The sequence below is a fragment of the Betta splendens genome, chromosome 13 (assembly GCF_900634795.4).
Source record: "Betta splendens chromosome 13, fBetSpl5.4, whole genome shotgun sequence".
NCBI lineage: Eukaryota > Metazoa > Chordata > Actinopteri > Anabantiformes > Osphronemidae > Betta > Betta splendens.
This window is the reverse complement of record NC_040893.2, coordinates 19,968,048-19,977,843: the sequence shown is the minus strand read 5'-3', so window position 1 is coordinate 19,977,843 and position 9,796 is coordinate 19,968,048.

The window sequence follows — 9,796 nt, the reverse complement described above, 5'->3', positions numbered from 1 at the left end:
TCCATGGATCTACGGGTCCACCAGCGTCCACCGGTCCACCAGCGTCCACTGGTCCAAGGATCCACGGGTCCACCAGCATCCACGGGTCCACCAGCGTCCACAGGTCCACGGGTCCAGCAGCGTCCACCGGTCCACCAGCGTCAATGGGTCCATGCGTCCACGGATCTACGAGTCCACCAGCGTCCACCGGTCCACCAGCGTCCATGGGTCCATGCGTCCACGGATCTACGAGTCCACCAGCGTCCACGGGTCCACAGGTCCACCAGCGTCCACCGGTCCACCAGCGTCCATGGGTCCATGCGTCCACGCGTCCACGGATCTACGAGTCCACCAGCGTCCACGGGTCCACCAGCGTCCACCGGTCCAAGGATCCACGGGTCCACCAGCGTCCACGGGTCCACCAGCGTCCACCGGTCCACCAGCGTCCACCGGTCCACCAGCGTCCATGGGTCCATGCGTCCACGCGTCCACGGATCTACGAGTCCACCAGCGTCCACGGATCTACGAGTCCACCAGCGTCCACGGGTCCACGGGTCCACCAGCGTCCACCGGTCCAAGGATCCACGGGTCCACCAGCGTCCACGGGTCCACCAGCGTCCACAGGTCCACTAGCGTCCATGGGTCCACGCGTCCACCAGCATCCACGGATCTACGGGTCCACCAGCGTCCATCGCTCCACCGGTCCGAGGATCCACGGGTCCACCAGCGTCCACGGGTCCACCACTGCCACAGGTCCACGGGTCCACCAGCGTCCACGGGTCCACCAGCGTCCACGGGTCCACCAGCGTCCACGGGTCCATGGGTCCATGGGTCCACCAGCATCCACGGGTCCACCAGCGTCCACGGGTCCACGCGTCCACCAGCGTCCACGGGTCCACGGATCTACGGGTCCACGGGTCCACCAGCGTCCACCGGTCCACGGATCTACGGGTCCACGGGTCCACCAGCGTCCACCGGTCCACCACGTCTACGGGTCCACGGATCTACGGGTCCACCAGTGTCCACCGGTCTACCAGTGTCCACCGGTCCAAGGATCCACGGGTCCACCAGCGTCCATGGGTCCACCAGCGTCCACAGGTCCATGGGTCCACCAGCGTCCACCGGTCCACGGGTCTACCAGCGTCCACCGGTCCACCAGCATCCAGGGGTTCCCTGGTACCTGCACACTGGTTCTGGAGCTCAACAACCAGGTTGTGCTTAAGATCCAGGTTAATAATTAATTTCATTTATAAATTAATAAAGTCCACATCTCAGTCCAACCCAGCATCTGTCAATGAACTGGACCAATCAGTGCAGCCCGTGGAGGTGACAGATGACGCCGGGTACCAGAGAGCAAAGTGGAGTTCTGCCCCTTACGGGCCAGCGGAACCAACACAATAGGAGAAAGATGGTCATGATTGTAAAGGTTGATTCTCCTCTGTCTATAACTTGTAGAGGCTTTTATTCACACTGTATCGTCCAGACTGGATTATTGGAATGAACTGTCTTCAGACCAGAAGGTTGCACCTGGAAATGTATCTGTAAAAGAAAACAAACAAACCAAACGCATCATGGAATTTCTGCGCCTGATTCCCCTGTAAGGATTAAGGATGAGAGGATCCTGGTGTGGTGCATCATTCCCAGGGGGCAGGCGGAGGTTCAGGTCCAGAGTGAGCCAAGGATCGGGCCCCAGCCTTCAAACAAGGCCTGGACCCGTCCGGTTGGGCCGATGGGTGGAGGCTGCACCTGGAGGAGCAGACGGAACAAACAGCTTGGACCAGCAGCCGGGGTCATGCTGCGTTCAAGGGCCGCTTCTTCTCCTCTATTCATCCTTTTCACATTGCTTTTCATTTGCTCTCGCTCACTTTCTACCAACAACTAGTTGAGACCTCTGTGATTGTGATAGTTTTTGTTTTGAAGTGATTCAATTTAATGAGGCTTGAGATTTCCTGTCTTCATTTTTGATGGCAACACACTGACCTCTAGTGCTGAACAGGCCTCAGTGACACCACATGGCTGCGCGTTAGATCAGTGATCTGATGCTGAGGTGGATCACATCGTCCTCATTCCCACAGAGGAAGCTTGTCCCTAATGTGTTTCCAGCCGCCTTTCACCACCCAAACACAGTAGAGTGAATCTAGGTCACAATGGTTTCACCTTCAAATTCATGAAATTCACGAAAGGTCTCCCTCCTTAATACCTGAGCTCAGTTTGCTTAAGTTTTGAACTGATGACAGCCGTGACCTCAGTGGTTCCGAAGCCATAAATGATGAGTAAACACAGAACAGAAGGAACATGGTCCTGAAAATGAGACTCAGAGGAGAAAGTTCATTTCTGATTGGATCGGAAAGCAGTCAGTGGCGCAGGCGGAGAGTTCTGCTGGACCTCAGCACACGCTAACCGGTCCACATCTGGAAGGAACCATGGTGGTTTTCTATGAAGACTATGAAGACAATATAACGATAAACACGCGCCACAGTCAGGGTGACTGTGAAGCCCGACCTGCTGGACCTCAGCACACAGCGACCACAGGGATGAGGTAGACGGACAGCAGGCCCAGCAGGTTGTTGAGGCTGGTGTCGCCACAGGCCAGCTGCACCAGAACCATGTGCTCACAGAAACAGTGCTTCATCACGTTGGAAGCACAGAACCACAGTTTTCCTGCCAGACCCACAATCACTGTGACCAGGAAGAGGTTTCTGATCACAAGTGGGACTAGAAACCTGAGGAATCCTGCTAGAGACATGTTGATGGTAGCAGAGGGCGGCCCAGCGCCGTGCGAAGCAGCAATGTGGACTGAAAGGTCCCGATGAGGTGCACAGAGCATCTGGACCAGGCAGCGGGGCAGAGGTTCCCCTCCAGTCCAGTAGGAAGCTCAGCAGCATGTGGGTTCAGGCTAAGGTCCATGCCGCGCCGATCAGCATGAACATGGGCCAACGGAGGCTCCTCCTGCTAATGCTAATGCTAATGCTGCTAATGCTGACGAGCACCCGGCCAAAGGGGGTCTCACCCAGCTTCACTGCTTCTGCTCCACTCACGGTTCCAGCTTCTTCGTGTCCTCCGTCTCCTGCTGCCATCGGCTGGAGGTCCAGCAGCTGATCCGGGTCCAGGAGCGGCATCTGCAGGGCCTCCTGGCGCTGCTCACAGTTGCCTGTGGTTGGTAAACCTGCGCCTTCCTGTGTGCCATTGGGCAAACCAGGGTCAGTGTGCAGCTCTCAGCATCTAAGGCCTGATGCACGTCTGCTGCTGCTTCTGCGTTTGACGGCCCCATGCAACACACACAGTTCTCTTTATTTACTGCCTTTGTGTTTGTGTTAACAGACAAACTGGGATTTTTCCACCACTGCCAATAATGATTCATCTCTTCTATTGCCTCGTGTGCGTTTAGAAAAGTTGAGGAGGAAGCAGTTCAACGCGTTCAACTCTCATCCGCACCAGCTTCCCCTGAAATGTATTCATTTTTTCATCACGGCGCTTTGTGTGTAAACAACGCTGGCCTTGATGCAGGGTGGACACAACGTGGCCGTGGGGACCGTGGCATGTTTACTGAGGCCCTTCACAGTAATGAGCCCTGGAGGAGCTCATCGCACTCAAACGCAGCTCACACCCAGAGCCAGAGGCCTCTGAGCGGACACTGGAGCCTCTGGGGAAGCAGATTCACCACCAGGCCAATTAGAGAGTGGGAGCCTGGGGAGGAAGTGCAGCCTCAGAGTGAGGGGAGACACCTCCTCTCACTGCGTCACCTCTCACTGCGTCACCTCCTCTCACTGCGTCACCTCCTCTCACTGCTTCACCTCCTCTCACTGCTTCACCTCCTCTCACTGCGTCACCCCCTCTCACTGCGTCACCCCCTCTCACTGCGTCACCTCCTCACTGCGTCACCTCTCACTGCGTCACCTCCTCTCACTGCTTCACCTCCTCTCACTGCTTCACCTCCTCTCACTGCGTCACCCCCTCTCACTGCTTCACCTCCTCTCACTGCGTCACCCCCTCTCACTGCTTCACCTCCTCTTACTGCTTCATCTCCTCTCACTGCTTCACCTCCTCACGGCGTCACCTCCTCTCACGGCTTCATCTCCTCTTACTGCTTCACCTCCTCACGGCGTCACCTCCTCTCACGGCTTCATCTCCTCCTACTGCTTCATCTCCTCTCACTGCTTCACCTCCTCACGGCGTCACCTCCTCTCACTGCGTCACCTCCTCTGCTCTGTTCACCCCCTCTCACTGCGTCACCCCCTCTCACTGCGTCACCTCCTCTCACTGCGTCACCTCTCACTGCTTCACCTCCTCTCACTGCATCACCTCCTCTCACTGCTTCACCTCCTCTCACTGCTTCACCTCCTCTCACTGCGTCACCCCCTCTCACTGCGTCACCTCCTCTCACTGCGTCACCTCCTCTCACTGCTTCACCTCCTCTCACTGCTTCACCTCCTCTCACTGCGTCACCCCCTCTCACTGCGTCACCCCCTCTCACTGCGTCACCTCCTCACTGCGTCACCTCTCACTGCGTCACCTCCTCTCACTGCTTCACCTCCTCTCACTGCTTCACCTCCTCTCACTGCGTCACCCCCTCTCACTGCTTCACCTCCTCTCACTGCGTCACCCCCTCTCACTGCTTCACCTCCTCTTACTGCTTCATCTCCTCTCACTGCTTCACCTCCTCACGGCGTCACCTCCTCTCACGGCTTCATCTCCTCTTACTGCTTCACCTCCTCACGGCGTCACCTCCTCTCACGGCTTCATCTCCTCCTACTGCTTCATCTCCTCTCACTGCTTCACCTCCTCACGGCGTCACCTCCTCTCACTGCGTCACCTCCTCTGCTCTGTTCACCCCCTCTCACTGCGTCACCTCCTCTCACTGCGTCACCTCCTCTCACTGCGTCACCTCTCACTGCATCACCTCCTCTCACTGCTTCACCTCCTCTCACTGCATCACCTCCTCTCACTGCTTCACCTCCTCTCACTGCTTCACCTCCTCTCACTGCGTCACCCCGTCTCACTGCGTCACCTCCTCTCACTGCGTCACCCCCTCTCACTGCTTCACCTCCTCTTACTGCTTCATCTCCTCTCACTGCTTCACCTCCTCACGGCGTCACCTCCTCTCACGGCTTCATCTCCTCTTACTGCTTCACCTCCTCACGGCGTCACCTCCTCTCACGGCTTCATCTCCTCCTACTGCTTCATCTCTTCTCACTGCTTCACCTCCTCACGGCGTCACCTCCTCTCACTGCGTCACCTCCTCTGCTCTGTTCACCTCCTCTCACTGCGTCACCTCCTCACTGCATTTCCTCCTCTCACGGCTTCATCTCCTCTCACTGCGTCACCCCCTCTCACTGCGTCACCCCCTCTCACTGCTTCACCTCCTCTTACTGCTTCATCTCCTCTCACTGCTTCACCTCCTCACGGCGTCACCTCCTCTCACGGCTTCATCTCCTGTTACTGCTTCATCTCCTCTCACTGCTTCACCTCCTCACGGCGTCACCTCCTCTCACTGCGTCACCTCCTCTGCTCTCTTCACCTCCTCTCACTGCGTCACCTCCTCACTGCATTGCCTCCTCTCACGGCTTCATCTCCTCTCACTGCGTCACCTATTCTCACTGCTTCACCTCCTCTGCTCTGTTCACCTCCTCTCACTGCTTCACCTCCTCACTGCGTCTCCTCCTCTGCTCTGTTCACCTCCTCTCACTGCGTCACCTCCTCTCACTGCGTCACCCCCTCTCACTGCTTCACCTCCTCACTGTCACGATCCGGTTCTAGTTCTGCTTTTATTTTGTAAGGACTTAGTTTGTCATTCATGTCATCGTGTTTTGGTTCCCGTTTCCATTTCCTGTTTTATTTTGGTAGTACCCCCGGTTTCTGTTTCTGTTCTAGCTTCACTTCCTGTTTACCGCATGTCACAGCTGTTCCCGTTTCCACCGGTTATTATCCACACCTGCAATTCATTAGTAATAAGTTCACCGTAGATTTAAGCACCACCTCGCACCCCAGTATCTCGCCAGATTGTTAGTTCACGTTTGTGTGTCTACGCTCCAGCATTCAGCCAAATAAGTCGTTTGTGTATCGAACTTGTTTCTTGTTTTGACCACGTCCTGCCTGCTCCCAGTCGGTGCCTGTTGACTCAGCTTTGTGTATGGAACCCAGCCTGGATTTTGACTGCCTTGCTCACTCCCTGTCTGTGCCACTGCTATCATTCTTGTAACTCGTGTGCCGACCTCTGCCTGTCCGACCAAGAGCTTTAATAAATCCTCAGATACCTCACATCGTGTCTGCGCTGTGCGTTTGGGTCTTCCACCGTGTGTTTCCTGACAGAACAAGTTGGCCAACCTCGGACCCAGCCGGCCGTAGGCAGACGAGCGTTTTTTGGGTTTTGTTTTTCCTCTCCTGATTTTCTTTTTTACCGGGCGCACTTTATTCTTCCCGCGCCATGCCTTTTACCTGCCCTGGATTACCGGAGGATCTCCGTTGGTGCTTCACGGAGCTCGCGAAGGAATACGCGGAGGCTTCCGGCGTAGTGGCTTCACTACCCTGGAGTAGGGGCACTGTTCGCCAGGCTCCAGGTGCTGCGGGAAGATCAGAAACGCACGCGGCGTCCACCCGCGATTCACCGGCTGCCCCTGCCACAGAACCACAGTCTGCTCCAGTACCGCAGCCCGACCCAGTCCCTGAACCGCAGCCCAACTACCCCACTTCCGCAATCCTGTACAGCAGCACTATAGAGTGGCTTCAACTTCATTTCTCGCCCCCGATCATGTTTCGCCTAAAGGAGCTCCTTGACACCGCTACCTCGGCAACCGACCCCTAGACCCGGACAGATGCCCGTGAAGAGGTGGTGGCACTTCTTTGGAGGATTCCTGTACTTAGGGAGGCACTGGACAATACAACACCGCAGCCTGCCCCAGCACTGCAGCCAGCAGCCACACCAGGCCCCACGTCGCAGTCGGCTCAGCCTCGTTACGCTCCGGTTCCAGCTCAGCCTCGTCACGGTCCGGGTTCCAGCTCAGCCTCGTCACGGTCCGGGTTCCAGCTCAGCCTTTTCCCGCTCAGGACCCAGACCAGTCAGGCCCGACGTCTACTCAGTCGAGCTCGGCAGCTGCAAGTAGCCCTGCCGGCTCTGGAGAGGACGCCGTCCTGATCCCTGTTGGCTCCAGTGAGGAGTCACAAGCAGAGTCAGCCCCTGTGCTCCAGCCTACAGACACCACAGCCTCTTCACCTGCCTTGACCTCTGTTGCTGCCCGGTCAAGCCCAGCTTCTGCCCCGTTGAGCTTTGCTGCCGCCCAGCCAAACCAGGTCTCGACCCCTTTTCCTGTCGGTCGGGGGAGGGACACTCCTGTCGGCTCCAGTGAGGACGCCGTTCCTGTCGGCTCCAGTGAGGACGCCGTTCCTGTCGGCTCCAGTGAGGACGCTGTTCCTGTCAGCTCCAGTGAGGACGCCGTTCCTGCCCTTGTTGGTTCCAGTGAGGACGCCGTTCCTGCCCTTGTTGGTTCCAGAGCAGACGCCATTCCTGTCCCTGTCGGCCCCGAAGAGGTTGTTCCTGTCGGCTCCTGTGAGGACGCCGCTCTAGTTCCTTTTCCTGTCGGCTCCTCAGAGGACGCCGTTCTAGTTCCTGTTCCTGTCAACCCTGGAGGGGTCGTTCGCGTTCCTGTCGGCCTCGCAGTCCCTGCCGCAGGTCCCGCTGACCTCCAGGAGGGGGTCGCGCCTGCCGCAGTTCCTGCTGCGGTTCCTGCCGGCCTCCAGGAGGGGGTCGTTCCTGTTGCAGCTTCTGCTGCAGTTCCTGCCGGCCTCCAGGAGGAGGTCGTTCCTGCTGCAGTTCCTAGTGGTCCTGCAGAGACTTTTGTTTTTGTTCCTATGTGCACAGGAGCCGTTCTGGGAGGTGCAGGAGGTTCTTGCGGAGCATCGGCCCCTGGTGATCTGGCACCGGCCACGTGCGCTTCTACATCTGGTGGCCTGGCACGGATCACGTCTGCAGGTGCAGCTCCCAGTGGTCCGACCACTGAAATTGGCCCTAGTGATTTCATAGTGGCACACTAATTCTTCAAAAGAGGTAAACTTGTAAATATGTTTTAGATGTGTCATCCCTTTGATATGCCAAGTTGGAAAGTGTATTGCCTTTTTGTTTTGTATGATGTCTGGATTGTTCCAGAGAGGTGTGTTTTGGCAAAGAGTAAGCAAAGACCCATTCATTTTAAGAAAATCCCAGCAGGCTGTCAGAGATGCTTTTATGCTAATGCTCTGGTAACAACTATGATGTTTGATTTTGGTGCTGATAAAGGGCAGATCTGCAACTTTAATATTTCCACAAAACGTTTGTTCAATGTCTATCCAGGAGGAGTCTGCTGACATGGGTTTTATCCATTTGTGGACATGGTTCAGTCTATTGGCAAGAAAATAGTGGTGGAAGTTAGGTAGTTAGGTAGTCTGCGTCACCTTCTCTGCTCTGTTCACCTCCTCTCACTGGTTCACCTCCTCTCACTGCGTCACCGTCTCTCACTGCTTCACCTTCTCTCACTGCGTCACCTCCTCTGCTCTGTTCACCTCCTCTCACTGCTTCACCTCCTCTGCTCTGTTCACCTCCTCTCACTGCGTCACCGTCTCTCACTGCTTCACCTTCTCTCACTGCGTCACCTCCTCTGCTCTGTTCACCTCCTCTCACTGCTTCACCTCCTCTGCTCTGTTCACCTCCTCTCACTGCGTCACCGTCTCTCACTGCTTCACCGTCTCTCACTGCTTCACCTCCTCTGCTCTGTTCACCTCCTCTCACTGCTTCACCTCCTCTGCTCTGTTCACCTCCTCTCACTGCTTCACCTCCTCTGCTCTGTTCACCTCCTCTGCTCTGTTCACCTTCTCTCACTGTGTCACCTCCTGTCACTGCTTCACCTCCTTTCACTGCTTCACCTTCACAGAGACCCAGCTTCCTAAAAGACTTGGTTTGTCTGTCAGAGACATGTCTGGACTGGTTTACACTCATTTGGGTTAATGTGACGATAGACCTATATACAGAAGTGAGTCTGCTCCTGTAGTCACATCATCAAAAACATAAGTGGTCCAGTTCCTGTGGCAGGTTCTGTGCGGTTGGAACCATAAAAGACTTATAATCCCAAAATGAAATGTTCTGAAATTGAACTAAAATAGAACCTGCTGCATTTTAAAATCTGCAGCCATAGTAGCAGCCATGTTAGTAGCCATGTTATGAGATCCATTTTAACATGTTGGAAACTACAGATGTGTGTATTGAGTCAGTGTATTTCTGAGTGTGGGTCAAGTAAAGGAGAGGATTTAGTGAAATACCTTCAAATAAACAGTCAAGTACTTCTATTTACTCATCAAGATCCACTGTACGTTGTTACAATAATCTTGGTGTCTGGTCTTTGTTATCTTTCTTTACTTCAATATGAAGCAGGACACAACAAATATGAATGAGATTCAAAGTAATCAGCTCCTCAGATTAGACATGATCTTATTTTGGTCAAACACATAAAACATCACCCAAAACGACGAGGCCTCATTAAAGTTCGGAAGCCGTGTTATCAGGAAATTCTGCTGCATCTAAAACACACTGGTTCATAATCGGCTGAATAAAAGGCATGAAAGCAACTTAAACTTCCTACAGTTCCTGTTACACTTTTAGGTCAATTGCGTATTTTAAACATTTTGCACCTGTTTAACACAGGATTAAAAAGTGGCTGACAGGAAATAAGGGGATAAAAGCCTCATGATGTTGGGTCCACTGCTCATAATAAATCTGGCCCAGCAGTGAAGCTGAGCAGAGGTCGGGCCCAGTGGGTCAGAACCAAGAAAACATACTTACCAGAGGTAACGT